A 14,706-nucleotide genomic window follows, 5' to 3' on the forward strand; every position below is an offset into this window, starting at 1 on the left:
GCCAGGGTGGTGGTTGGGGTGGTTGAGTGGCGGGGGCAAGGCAGCACAGACTGAAGGAAGTACACAAGCACATGCCGGTGGCTGGGGGGAAGTGGGGGTGAGGGAAGCGGCTGCGCACTTGAAAAAGCTTGTCAAAAGTGAGCATTCTTTCACAGCTGAAACCATTCAGAACAATTGGCCCTTGCTAAATCTGGCCATGGAGAAGTCACTGGTGGAGGCGCTCACAGCCCCTGGCAATGTCATCATTCAGGTTTGGACCAGTCTCCCGCATGGTTCAAATGAACAATGCAGCTTTGCAGTGCGAGTTAGGAGAATGTCTATGCCTGAGCTGAGAGCACAGCATGCAGTCCAGTGGCCAAAGTTGCTGCTAATCAGTCAAGTGGAGTGGGGCAGAGGTGGATAGAGTTTTGGACAGCCAGGAAGTGCACTACACACTGGCCATCCAAGTGGTGGCCAGCACACTTCTGCATGTGTGAAGGGGCCTTCAGACTTAACCAAGAGAGGTTCTTAGGACACATATGCTAACCCACGCACCTCTCTCTTTGATCCTGCAGGAGGGGAACATCAGGATCATGGAGCCTGGTGATTTCGCGGTATGCCTCATGGTTTACAGGGAGCAGAGAAGAAGAAGAGTGCAGCGGAGACGCCTGGCTCAGCAAAGGGAGGAGCATCTCCCAAGATGAAGGGGTGGCAGGGCCTGCTGCGCACGCAGCTGAAGATCCACAGAGAGTCGTCACTCGTAGGTGCATCGCCAGACTCAGGATCTATAAATGGTGCCTTTCATTCCTGCAGATGATTGAAAGCCAGTGTTGCTGAAGACTGTGCATGTCCAGGGAACTGGTTGGTCACATATGCCACCTGCTGTATGATTTGGCGCCAAGGGGACATGGAGGACTTTCACTGCCAGTGACTGTGAAAGTGACCACAGCACTTCATTTTTACGCTTGTGGCTCCTTCTAGAGCTCCACAGGTGATCTGTGCAGGATCTCACAAGCCTCTCCACACAAGATTATCCAAGAGGTCGTGGAAGCCATCATCGCTAAGACACAGAACTTTGTGCATTTCGACTGGGATCAGGAAAGCCAGGAAGCAAGAGCGCTGGGATTTGCACAGATCTCAGGTTTCCCACAAGTGCAGGGTGCTATCAACTGCATTCATGTGGTGCTTAGATCTCCGTGACAACAAGTGGTCAACTACATCAACCGCAGTGGCTTCCACTCGCTGAATGTTCAGCTGGTCTGTGACCACCACAAACACATCCTACAGGTCTTCACATGATTCCCAGGGAGCACCAACAACTCCTACACTGCAGCAAGTCTCAGAACCCTGACATCTTCCAGCATCCACAGGGGCTGTAGGGTTGTCTCCTTGGGGGCAAGGGCTACCCACAAAGGACATAGCTGAAGATGCCTGTATGGTGGCCTCAGACTGCAGCAAAGAGATGGTATAACGAGGCTCATGCTGCGACCCGGACTTTAGTGGAGCAAATAATAAGCATCTTGAAAATGAGGTCCCAGTGCCTCGACAGGTTTGGTGGAGCACTGCAATAGAGTCCACCGAGGGTGTTGCACATCATCGTAGCTTGTTGCATGCTACACAACTTGGCCCTGCAACAGGTGAAGGACCTGGCTGAGGAGGAATTGGAAGAGCTGCATGTCTCCTCTGATGAGGAGAGCGTTGAAAGAGATGATGGTGATGAGACCCTCAAAGGTGAGGGTGCAGGTGATGAGGTCATCGCACTAGCCAAGCAAGGCATGTGCGCTCACGAGGACCTCATAGCCGCAAGATTCATGAAGGATGATGACGAGATGAATTGAGGACAGTCCTGACACCCTCACCTTGCATCTGTGAATTTTTGACTCCCGTGTGGCTGATGACAGTGCACTTACTCTCAGTACTCAGGATCATGTCATGGAGACACAGCAGAGGCCTTAATAGTCACTAGATTCCAGGAGGATGATGATGACATGCATCATTATTAAAATTCTGGGTCTAGCTACCAATTCATACAAAAAATGGAATTTGTTTTGCAATGGAACAAATCCACAAGGGAAATTGGCCATGCTATCAGAATGGTTTTTCAATTTGTATTTATTACGAGAAGATTTGTGCACTGAATTCAGAAGTAGTGAGTCCACTAATTCCTTTAGTGGTTTTAAAAATTAAAACATTTATTAACAAAAGAATTCAAACACATACATAAGATTAGTTACACAGTCATTTAGCCTTAACAGTTCCCAAAATTCTTAATTAAGCAGACTCTCAACTACACACCCCCTTTAAGGCAACAGTCCAAAATAGATTTTAAATTTAAATAGACAATCCAGCAAGGTTACCACAGCACCCACTTGACAGTGGAATCCCAAAGACTTTTAACACAACTTTAGTTACTGGACACAGCAGACTTTTGCAAAAGTAGCTAGAGGCATTTCCCCAAGGTTGCTTTGCATGGTGCACCTTTCAAGATGTTACATGGCCACCTCCCACATAACCTTCCATCCTTCTTATTATATGCTTCATTCTCTATAATGTGTAAAATCCCATTGTTCTACATGGCTTTGGAAATTTACCTTTCCCGTAATACAAAAGTATTTCATGTTTTGTTTTGGGAAAAATAAATGTAATAACCTTGCCCTATTTATCTTGTTAGTTGTAAATATCCTACCATCCCTTTGAAAGTCAAACAACCCCTTCATTTATCTAAAAATGCAAATTTCATTCACACCTTATCTGTGGACCCCTCATCCTAGCTTGTCCATCTCCATTTCAATAGTCTGCTTTACACTGAATTCTTCGGATAATTTCAACCTTGCAGCTGTCTGACTCTAATTCAATTAAATCAGTCACACAGACAGAACCATCCACACTCACAACCATAAACCTACAATAACATTATGAAAAATGTTATAGTTTCATGACAGCTGGTTGAGGCAGGGGTCTTAATACAGGAGGCATTATGAAGAGCCCCTTGTCTCATTCCACACATCAGGAAAGCTTCATCACATTGCTGTTTATGGGAGCTTGCTGTGCAAAAATTGACTGCCAAGTTTCCTACAATAGTGGCTGCACTTCTAAATTATTTCATTGGGTGTAAAGCGCTTTGGGGTGATCTGAGGTGGAGAAAGGTGCACTATAAATGCAAGTTCTTCTTATCATCAGCGAGTTTCACTTTGCTGAATATACAGGAACTAATGCATTGAATGAATGGCTATTTAATGTTATGTGTTTTAGGTAGCTTTATGAGATATTGAATAATTTATCTAAATATAAATTAGCTTGCCTAGTGATTATTTGTGCAAGTTGAATGCACTGGAATAGTCAGGTATATATGTGAGAATAAGAACATAAGAAATAGGGGCAGGAGTAGGCCATTCGGTCCCTTAAGCCTGCCCTGCCATTCAATAAGATCATGGCTGATCTGCCCCAGGCCTCAGTTCCTCTTTCGTGCCAGCTCCTCATAGCCCTTAACTCCCCAATATTTCAAAAATCAATCTACCTCCTCTTTAACTACTTTCAGTGATCTAGCCTCCACAACTCTCTGGGATAGAGAATTCCAGGCATTCACTACCCTCTCAGAGAAGAAATTGCTTCACATCTCAGTTTTAAATGAGTGTCCCTTTATTCTGTAACTATGTCACCTGGTTCAAGATTTCCCCACTGGTGGAAACATCTTCTCAACATCTACCCTGTCAAGCCCCCTCAGAATCTTGTATGTTTCAATAAGATCATCCCTCAATCTTCTAAACTCTAATAAATAAAGGCCTAAGCTGTTTAGCCTATGGACAATCTCTTCAGGTTATCCATTTTTATCTTGCTCTGCCAGTTCTCCACAGCCATCATTGCTTGACTTTCTCTTCCAAATGTTACAATTTCCCAGTTCAATTTAGATTAAGTGCACCAAGCTACTCAGCAAACGCATCTGATATCTTTCAAGTTTACGGCACAGATTGCAAGTGGCAGCCTCCCTTTGTGAGTGCCTTTGATTCCTCAAGTTCATCTTCATTGTTCCCTAAGGGAGTCAAGAGTTTGGGGGGACAGGCAGGAAAAGGGAGTTGGGGCCACATCAGATCAGCCGTGATCTTATTGACCGGCAGAGCAGGCGCAAGGGGCCGAATGGCCTACTCCTGCTCCTATGTTCTTACGTTCTTCACATTGTGCTTGAGGTCAGATACATCTCTCTGGTTCACCCACCTCTCCCACCCGTTTCTCCAGGTATATAAAGCGATCGATCACTCACGGCCGAGGCCATGCTCACTCTCACCCCCAACACCTGCCATGTCCTCTAGTTATTGGTGGGTTGACCATCTGCATCATACCTCTCAATGCTTGTGTACTGTGCTGAGGGAATATCAATAAGAATCAACAATATAATCAGCTATTTTTTTTAAAAACCTATCTCATCATTGCAAAAATGAATTGATGCTCAGAGGATAAGCTATGGGTTGGATCCCCTCTTGCTTTTTAATGTACGTCTGAAGCAGTGGTTGAACCCATAACCAGCCATCAAGAGCATTCACCCTGTTCAAATTATTCTAGGGATCACCTTTACTTTACATCATCATATCCAGAAATTGCAATGACCTGCCCCCTTCAGACTTAATAGGAAGAATGAGTACGTTCTATTTTTTGAGCTTTTCATTCTGGTGACACAAATTGGCAACATGCGGTCTTCGGCACCATGTGTAATCTATCTAATGTTGTCAGGAACGAGACATTCAGCTCCACATCGGCAAGTGCAGAAAAGCACAACCCTGATTTTCACTGTCTCGTCTCATTGTACGGCCCCCATTGAAAGATTTCTTTCTGTTAAACTTTTGAAAACCCTCCCTCCTTTGAGCATGTAAATCTCTTCAAGCTCCCCAGTCTGGTGAGCTAATTTGACACTGAATTGACAGTGTCTAGTCCAGTTGAAGTCGGCGGATGCCCCAAGGGCGAGCCAGCTGTAGTGCAGTATCTGCACATTCCCTTGGCCGCTCCTGCTGGGTGTCATCTGTCTCCTCGGCCTCACGGCGGATAATTCATGTCCCTCTGACATCATTTGCTCGAACAGCTTCGGCCCGAGGCTTTGTCTGTCCAGGTTCGGCATCAAACATTGCAGCCCTGCAACTAATCGGACTCGGCACGCCTCCAAAACGCTGGTGCCTCGGGTCTCCTGTTCTTTTTCTTCTTGGCCAGGATCGGGATCGGAGCCCACCCACTGCATGACCTTGTGGGCCTTTGCTTTCCCATGGCAAACACCGCCCATGGACTTGTTCTGCTCACGGAAAGTCTCCCCCACGTTCTAAAGCTGTCACTCGCATTACCCTCATCGCCGGTGAGGTCTGCCTGAAACGGTTTGGATTCCCCCGCCTGTTGCAAGCAGCTGACCTGGACACAGCCATTTGGGTGACAAAAATCCTGCAGAGGATGATCATTGTTTGATCGCCTGCGGGCGAACCTGACAAGACTGGGCGAACAAGTGCGGCGAGATTTCTAAATAAAATGTCCTGCACAATAATCCCAAGTGACACAATGATTTCTGGAGGACAAGACGGTATATGTTGGAATGGGGAGAAAAAGTGACAAGGGTTTGCTGGGGATATCTTTTGTTCTTTAAAAAAAGATGATGACCACACATGCTGATATATATGCTCTAAGCAACTGAGATTACCATAATTCTTTATGCTTAGGTGACTGGTTAATACCAGCTGACCAGTAAGGCTACATGAACACATTGCTTCAGACTTATTTGGTCTGTTTTTATTGCATTTGTTAAAATCATCACCTGAAATACTGTGAGACTTACACAACCATTTTCTCAAAAACACTTGACCATTGCGATAGCATTTCATTTACAACAATGGATCTGCGATTCAATTTAGAACCATAATCCTTTCCTTAATGGTGTCAAAATTTGTGTTTGCCTGTGGACGAATCACTTAATTAGTGCAACAAAAGTGCAAGGATGCAGACTGGTGTTATCAGAAGCGTTTGTGCACATTCAGTGCCCAGTCTGTTTACATTCACTTAAGAAAGGATAAGCTTTTCACTCTGTAAATAGCAGACAAGCAAGTGAAGGACATACATTCCAGATATTGTCACTGCAGCACTCAAACTGGACCACAAGCCCACAGTAAACATTATATTAGGAAATTAGGGAAATCCACTGCCATTTCTCCCCAGGGCAGGATCTATAATTTTAATGCCTCTGAAGCAACAATAGATTCACCAGTTTCTATATTCGCTCGTGTTTCACTCCCCATTAAGGCCAATGCTTTGCAGTTAAAAACTTGAGTACCCTTAATCTATCCAAACACTGCAAAATGCTTCACAAGAGTGTAACCAGATACATTTGACACTGTACCGCACAAGCAGATATTAGGACAAAAGTTTGATCACAAGTTCTGCCAATGAACTAGGTTTTTAAGGACCGGCTTAAAGGAGGAGAGAGATGTTGAGAGAGCAGAGGGGTTTAGGGAGGAAATTCCTGAGATTAGGGCCTAGACAGCTGAAGACATGGTTGCCAATGGTAGAGCAATGAGAATGGGAGTTGTTCAAGAGGTCAGAATTGGAGGAGTGGAGGTACCTCAGAGGATAAGGGATCAATAATTAAGGATTGAGATGAGGAGGAATTTCTTCAAAGAGTTGTGAATCTTTGGAATTCTTTACCCCCCAGAAGGTTGTGGATGCTTGAATATATTTAAGGCTGGGATAGACAGATATTTGGCCTCTCAGAGAATCAAGAGAAACGGGGAGCGGGCGAGAAAGTGGAATTTAAGCCAAAGATCAGCCATGGTTGTTTTGAATGGTGGAGCGGGCTAATCCTGCTTCTATTTCTTATGTTCGTCCATCAGCATTCTTCCATTTACGAAAGGTAATGAATGGACATGCAGCAAGTTGTTGGGAATGGGGTAGGTTCACACGGTGCACTCTCGCTGACGGCTGAAGAGACTAATCTGTGAGAGGTAGCCTTGTCACAAGTGCCGCATATGGGGTAGGTATCAAGTGTCATTGTGGGTTCTTGTTTTTGGTGTTGCTACCTGTTGCCAAGCCTCTATCACCACTGATTGTCATTGGGGCACACGCCAGCCGACAGATGATGCCACCATTTTCCTCTGTCGCTGGCTAATGTCTCCCAGGTGTAGGAATCGATGTTTAGGATCTTCATGTCATGCTTGCACACCTCTTTGATGCGGATCTTGATGCATCCTACTGGTTGCCTGGCTCTGGCTACATGTTCTTATAAAATGTCCCAAGGTGCTTCACAGGAACATGATAAAACTAAGTATGACACTGAGCCACGTAAGGAGATATTAGGTCAGATGAACAAAAGCTTGGTCAAAGAGGTAAGTTTTAAAGAGTGTTTTAGAGGAGGAAAGTGAGGTAGAGAGGCAGAGAGGTGTAGGGAGAGAATTTCAGTGCTTAGGGCCTAGGTAGCTCAAGGCACGGTCACCAATGATGGAGCTATTAAAATCTGCAATGCACCAGAGGCCAGAATTACAAAAGTGCAGATATCTCAGAGGGTTGTCAGGTGGAGGAGATTGTAGTGATAGGGAGGAGCAAGACCCCCCCCCACCAATAAAATCACTGCCAAGATCCAAGAAAGCCAGGAGGCCTGCGTACCAGAAAAATTTGTTTGACTGCAAACACTAAGTGGCTGGTGACTCTGAACATTGGGTGACCAAAAATGGTTGGACACATTCCTGGAGATTTCATCACCCGATGTCCCACCCAGTCAAACAGCCTTTATTTCCCCCATCGCCAACACTTTTGCAAATAACAAATACAAATTTTGACAAACACGATTTTTAAAAAAAATTTCTCCTGCGGTTTTTCTCCTCTTGTTCCTCGCAGCCACGTCCAATTTGACACCTTCATAGTCACTGACTGATTCCAGCTATTTATTTCCAAATTCAAATCCTCAAACATCATCAGTCTAGGCCTCTGCATCAGAAAGGAGAGAAGTGTAGTCACTGTTGAAGTTTTGAAAATTCAGCACAGCAAGGATTCACAAACAGCAAGATGATAATGACCATACGACCTGCTTTAAGTGATGTTGGTTGAAGGACACATATTGGCTAGAATACTGATGCTTTAAAATGGCATCCTAATAAAAATCAGCCTGTACAAATCGACCAGTAGAAAACAGGTACAAGTTTGCAGTTTTAGCTCCACTCCTCTCTTTCCCTTCTCCCACACATCTAACACTGAAGGAATGCAGCTATAAATATAAGGTTAAAAAGAGTGATTCTCGTATGGAGTAGAGATTAAAACTGAAAAGCAGAGTTCATCTGCTGGACAAAGTTTATAAACATGCCTGGGCACAATTGTTTGCTTGAGGACACCAACATGCTGCAGCATAGGATATGGTATATCCTCTAACACAAGGCAAGCCTGAAGAAACACAAACCTCCACATCACCTCAGCAAGGCATAGATAAATTGTGTGATACCACAATCTAATAATGGATAACCTTAAGTAACCCGAAATAACTTGTTAACTGAATCCTAGAAACTGAGTATAATCTGTATCCTGTTTGCTTGAAGGATGTTGACTAAAATAAAGCATGTTATCCAGCATGTGTGCTCAACAAGTTTTCTGCTGGTTCAGCTCTTTTATGGTATAATAATTGGAACCACACAGTAGGATTTTTAGATTCATTGGATTCACTGCAGCATCTCTCAAGGTAACTGCAAAGTATTGCTGTGGTGTAGTGATAATAGTTCACCCCTTAATTGGGATGAAGGTATCTCATTAAACTCAGTAGCTTTCTACTCGGGGATTCAATGTAAATACTACTCTAAATATTGATGGACATTCTAAATATCTCTCGGTAGCAATAACTGGACTTGGATTCTCTAGCAGAAACAAGATTATACTTTCTTATCCGGAAACTATCAATGTTATATTACCACTTAAAGTGAATTGCATGTTCGGTTCATTAATAAACTTTTAAATAATTTAAAATTATATCGTCTCATATCGTCTCCTTTATCCAAACATGAAAACCCACCTTCGTATACTCTTCAGTGGAGAGGTACATTGTTCAGGAGGGATGCCTGGACCCTTATACTATCCAGAGGACAGTACTATTCTCTGGTGGTTCCTTTCCTTCAGGAAGAGTTAGATCAGTTTTTTCAGAGCCATTTACGTCTGTGAGGTCTGTCTTTCTCAACTTAAGTGAGAGTGATCATCTAAGGAGTATGTCTGATCCAGAATAGTTCCAAAAAGGGGCTGGGATGATAATCTACATCAACACACTACCCACCCCCCATTCCCTGCATTCATTCCCTCCACTCCTCTCCCCACCACTGCCCTATTCCCATCAGCCACTCCCCCTATACCTCCGCTATCCCTTTCCCCTCCTACACACTTTCCCCTCCCCTATCCCATACCCTGTTCCACTCCTCCATCCCCTTTGCCCTCCCCTATCCCCTGCCCCCGTCCCTTCCCCATCCTCTCCCCCTTTCCCCATCCTCCTTTCCCCCATCTCCTTTCCCATCCCTCTTTCCCCCATTCATATCATTCCAAACCCCTACCCCTTCCCCTCCCCTACCTCCTGTCCTCTCCACTCTTTCGCCATTCCCTTCCTCTATCCCTGCCACCCCTCCCCCTTGACTCCCCCCACACACCCCTCCGATACTCTCCCCCACCACACCCCTCCGATCCCCTCCCCCACCATACGGCTTCCCCCATAACCCCTCGCCCAACACACCCCCTCCTCCCGCCACCACGCACCCCTCCTCCTCCTCCCGCCACCACACACCATCTCCGCCCTCTTCCTCCACCCCCTACTTCCCCTCCCCCAACTCCCAATCCCTTAATTAACCCCCTTCCCCCTCCCCCAATTCCCGCCTAACCCCTCCTCCAATTCCCCCTACCCCTCCCCCAATTCCCCCATCCCCCTCTTCCCCCTCCCCCAATTCCCCCCTTTGCCCTCGTCCAATTCCCCCCTTTCCGATCCCCAATTCTCCCCTGTTCCCCTCCCACAATTGCTCCCCTCCCACAATTCCCCCCATCCCCCTCCCCCAATTCCCCCATCCCCCTCCCCCAATTCCCCCCATCCCCCAATTCCCCCATCCCCCTCCCCCACCCCACCCCCAATTCCCCCATCCCCCAATTTCCCCCTCCCCCAATTCCCCCATTCCCCTCCCCCAATTCCCCCCATCCCCCTCCCCCAATTCCCCCATCCCCCTCCCCAATTACCCCATCCCCCTCCCCCAATTCCCCCCATCAGCCTCCCCCAATTTCCCCCTATCTCCCTCCCCATCCCCCTCCCCCAATTCCCCCCATCCCCTTCCCCCAATGCCCCCTATCCCCCTCCCACAATTTCCCCCTCCCCCATTTCCCCCCCCACCCCTCCCCCAATTTCCACATCCCCTCCCCCAAAATTCCCCCATCTCCCTCCCCCACCCCCTTCCCCCCAATTCCCCCATCCCCCTCCCCTGCCCCACACCCAATTCCCCCATCCCCATCCCCCAATTTCCCCCTCCCCCAATTCCCCCATTCCCCTCCCCCAATTCCCCCATCCCCCTCCCCAATTACCCCATCCCCCTCCCCCAATTCCCCCCATCCCCCAATTCCCCCATCCCCCTCCCCCACCCCACCCCCAATTCCCCCATCCCCCAATTTCCCCCTCCCCCAATTCCCCCATTCCCCTCCCCCAATTCCCCCCATCCCCCTCCCCCAATTCCCCCATCCCCCTCCCCAATTACCCCATCCCCCTCCCCCAATTCCCCCCATCAGCCTCCCCCAATTTCCCCCTATCTCCCTCCCCATCCCCCTCCCCCAATTCCCCCCATCCCCTTCCCCCAATGCCCCCTATCCCCCTCCCACAATTTCCCCCTCCCCCATTTCCCCCCACACCCCTCCCCCAATTTCCACATCCCCTCCCCCAAAATTCCCCCATCTCCCTCCCCCACCCCCTTCCCCCCAATACCCCCATCCTCCTCCCCCAATTCCCCCATCCCCCTCCCTTCCCCCAATTCCCCCATCCCCCTCCTCTCCCCCAATACCCCCATCCCCCTCCCCCAATTCCCCCATCCCCCTCCCCTCCCCTCCCCCAATTCCCCCAACCCCCTCCCCTCCCCCAATTCCCCCATCCCCCTCCCCCCCAATTCCCCCATCCCCCTCCCCTCCCCCAATTCCGCCATTCCCCTCCCCCTAATTCCCCCTCCCCCAATAGCCCCTATCCCCATCCCCCAATTCCCCCCATCCCCCTCCCCAATTGCATCCTCCCTCAATTACATCCCCCTCCCCCTCCCCCATTACCCCCCAATTAACCCCTCCCCTCCCCAATTACTCCCCTCCCCCAGTTCCCCCTCCCCCAATTCCCCCCTTTGCCCTCCCCCAATTCCCCCCTTCCGATCCCCAATTCTCCCCTGTTCCCCTCCCCATCTCCCTCCCCCATCCCCCTCCTAGAATTCCCCCAACCCCCTCCCCCACCCCCAATTCCCATCCCCCAATCCCCCCCTCCCCCAATTCCCCACATCAGCCTCCCCCAATTTCCCCCTATCTCCCTCCCCATCCCCCAATTCCCCCCATCCCCTTCCCCCAATGCCCCCGTTTCTGATCCCCAATTCTCCCCTGTTCCCCTAACCCAATTGCTCCCCTCCCACAATTCCCCCATCTCCCTCCCCCAATTCCCCCCATCCCCCTCCTACAATTTCCCCATCCCCCTCTCCCACCCACAATTCCCCCATCCCCCTCCCCCAATTCCCCCATCAGCCTCCCCCAATTTCCCCCTATCTCCCTCCCCATCCCCCTCCCCAATTCCCCCATCCCCTTCCCCCAATGCACCCTATCCCCCTCCCCATCCCCCTCCCACAATTTCCCCCGCCCCATTTCCCCCCATCCCCCCCAACTTCCCCCTCCCCCAATTCCCCATCCCCTCCCCCTCCCCCAATTCCCCCCACCCCCTTCCCTCCCCCAATACCCCCATCCTCCGCCCCCAATTCCCCCACCCCCCTCCCCTCCCCCAATACACCCATCCCGTTCCCCACACCCTTCCCCTCCCCGAATTCCCCCATCCCCCGCCCCCCAATTCCCCCTCCCCCCAATTCCCCCTCCCCCAATACCCCCTATCCCCATCCCCCCATTCCCCAATTCCCCCATCCCCCCCCTCCCCCATTTAACCCCTCCCCTCCCCGAATTACTCCCCTCCCCCAGTTCTCCCGCTCCCAATTCCCCCCTTTGCCCTCCCCCAATTCCCCCCTTTCCGATCCCCAATTCTCCGGTTCCCCTCCTCCAATTGCTCCCCTCCCACAATTCCCCCATCTCCCTCCCCAATTCCCCCCATCCCCCTCCTACAATTCCCCATCCCCCTCCCCCACCCCCAATTCCCCATCCCCCTCCCCAATTCCCCCTCCCCAATTCCCCCATCCCCTACCCCAATTCCCCCCATCAGCATCCCCCAATTTCCCCCATCTCCCTCCCCAATTCCCCCATCCCCTTCCCCCAATGCCCCCTATCCCCCTCCAACAATTTCCCCTCCTCCATTTCCCCCTATCCCCCTCCCCCAATTTCCCCATCCCCTCCCCCAAAATTCCCCATTCCTCTCCCCCACCTCCAATTCCCCCCACCCCCTCCCCTCCCCCAATATCCCATCCCCCTCCCCAATTCCCCCCATCCCCCTCCCCTCCCCCAATTCCCCCATCCCCCTCCCCTCCCCCAATTCCCCCTCCCCCAATACCCGCTATCCCCATCCCCCTCCCTCAATTCCCCCATCCCCCTCCCCAATTGTCCCCTCCCTCAATTACATCCCCTACCCCCTCCCCCATTACCCCCAATTAACCCCTCCCCTCCCCTCCCCCAGTTCCCCCTCCCCAAATTCCCCCCATCCCCCTCCCCTCCCCCTCCCCCAATTCCCCCCATCCCCCTCCCCTCCCCCAATTTCCCCCTATCCCCCTCCCCCAATTTCCCCCTATCCCCCTCCCCTCCCCCAATTTCCCCCTATCCCCCTCCCCTCCCCCAATTTCCCCCTATCCCCCCTCCCCCAATTTCCCCCTATCCCCCTCCCCTCCTCCAATTTCCCCCTATCCCCCTCCCCTCCCCCAATTTCCCCCTATCCCCCTCCCCTCCCCCAATTTCCCCCTATCCCCCTCCCCTCCCCCAATTTCCCCCTATCCCCCTCCCCTCCCCCAATTTCCCCCTATCCCCCTCCCCTCCCCCAATTTCCCCCTATCCCCCTCCCCTCCCCCAATTTCCCCCTATCCCCCTCCCCTCCCCCAATTTCCCCCTATCCCCCTCCCCTCCCCCAATTTCCCCCTATCTCCCTCCCCCAATTCCCCCCATCCCCTTCCACCAATGCCCCCTATCCCCCTCCCCCAATTTCCTCCTCCTCCATTTCCCCTATCCCCTTCCCCCAATTTCCCCCTCCCCCAATTTCCCCATCCCCTCCCCCAAAATTCCCCATCCCTCTCCCCCACCCCCAAATCCCCCCACCCCCTTCCCTCCACCAATACCCCCATCCTCCTCTCCCAATTCCCCCATCCCCCTCCCCTCCCCAATTCCCCCATCCCCCTCCCCACCCCTCCCCAATTCTCCCCATCCCCTCCCCCATCCCCCTCCTCTCCCCCAATTCCCCATCCCCCTCCAATTCCCCCATCCCCCTCCCCTCCCCCAATTCCCCCACCCCCTCCCCCAATACCTGCTATCCCCATCCCCCAACCCCCTCCCTCAATTCCCCCATCCCCCTCCCCAATTGCCCCCTCCCTCAATTACATCCCCCTCCCCTTCCCCATTACCCCCCAATTAACTCCTCCCCTCCCCCAATTACTCCCCTCCCCCAGTTACTCCCCTCCCCCAGTTCCCCCATCCCCCTCCCCCAATTACTCCCCCAGTTCCCCCTCCCCCAATTACTCCCCCAGTTCCCCCTCCCCCAATTCCCCCTCCCAATTCCCCCACCCCCTCCCCCCAATTCCCCCATCCCCCTCCCCTCCCCCAATTCCCCCCATCCCCCTCCCCCAATTCCCCCATCCCCCTCCCCTCCCCCAATTCCCCCCATCCCCCTCCCCCAATTCCCCCCATCCCCTTCCACCAATGCCCCCTATCCCCCTCCCCCAATTTCCCCCTCCCCCATTTCCCCCATCCCCTTCCCCCAATTCCCCCCATCCCCCTCCCCTCCCATGTCCCAATTCCCCCATCCCCCTCCCCCATCCCCCTCCCCTCCCATGCCCCATTCCCCCCATCCCCCTCCCCCAATTCCCCCCATCCCCCTCCCCCAATTCCCCCCATCCCCCTCCCCCAATTCCCCCCATCCCCCTCCCCTCCCATGCCCCAATTCCCCCATCCCCCTCCCCCATCCCCCTCCCCTCCCATGCCCCATTCCCCCCATCCCCCTCCCCCAATTCCCCCCATCCCCCTCCCCCAATTCCCCCATCCCCCCTCCCCCAATTCCCCCCATCCCCCTCCCCCAATTCCCCCATCCCCTCCCCTCCCCTCCCCCAATTCCCCCATCCCCTCCCCTCCCCCAATTCCCCCATCCCCCTCCCCCAATACCCCCATTCCCCCTTCCCCTCCCCCAATCCCCCTCCCCCAATTCCCCCTCCGCCAATACCTCCTATCCCCATCCCCCAATTACCCCCCTTCCACAATTCCCCCTTTCCCCTCCCGCCACTTCCCTCCCTCTATCCCTTGTCCCCTCCCCAATACCTACCCCCAACTCCTCCTCTCTGTCTCACCGGTCCCTGATTACTGTAAGTTGAGCAGTTCCTTCCGCCTTCAGCC

At 51.8% G+C, this 14,706-nt stretch overlaps 1 long non-coding RNA gene across 1 annotated transcript; it reads right to left on the minus strand.

Moving 5' to 3' along the window:
* Positions 1–5,717: 5,717 nt before the first annotated feature.
* Positions 5,718–14,702, minus strand: LOC121279153. The gene is made up of 3 exons (XR_005943333.1): positions 14,636–14,702; positions 8,993–9,090; positions 5,718–7,923 (listed from the first exon to the last, which is right to left on the minus strand). It is a non-coding gene; the product is annotated as an uncharacterized LOC121279153 (long non-coding RNA).
* Positions 14,703–14,706: the final 4 nt, after the last annotated feature.

This window comes from Carcharodon carcharias, chromosome 6, assembly GCF_017639515.1.
Source record: "Carcharodon carcharias isolate sCarCar2 chromosome 6, sCarCar2.pri, whole genome shotgun sequence".
Classification (NCBI taxonomy): domain Eukaryota; kingdom Metazoa; phylum Chordata; class Chondrichthyes; order Lamniformes; family Lamnidae; genus Carcharodon; species Carcharodon carcharias.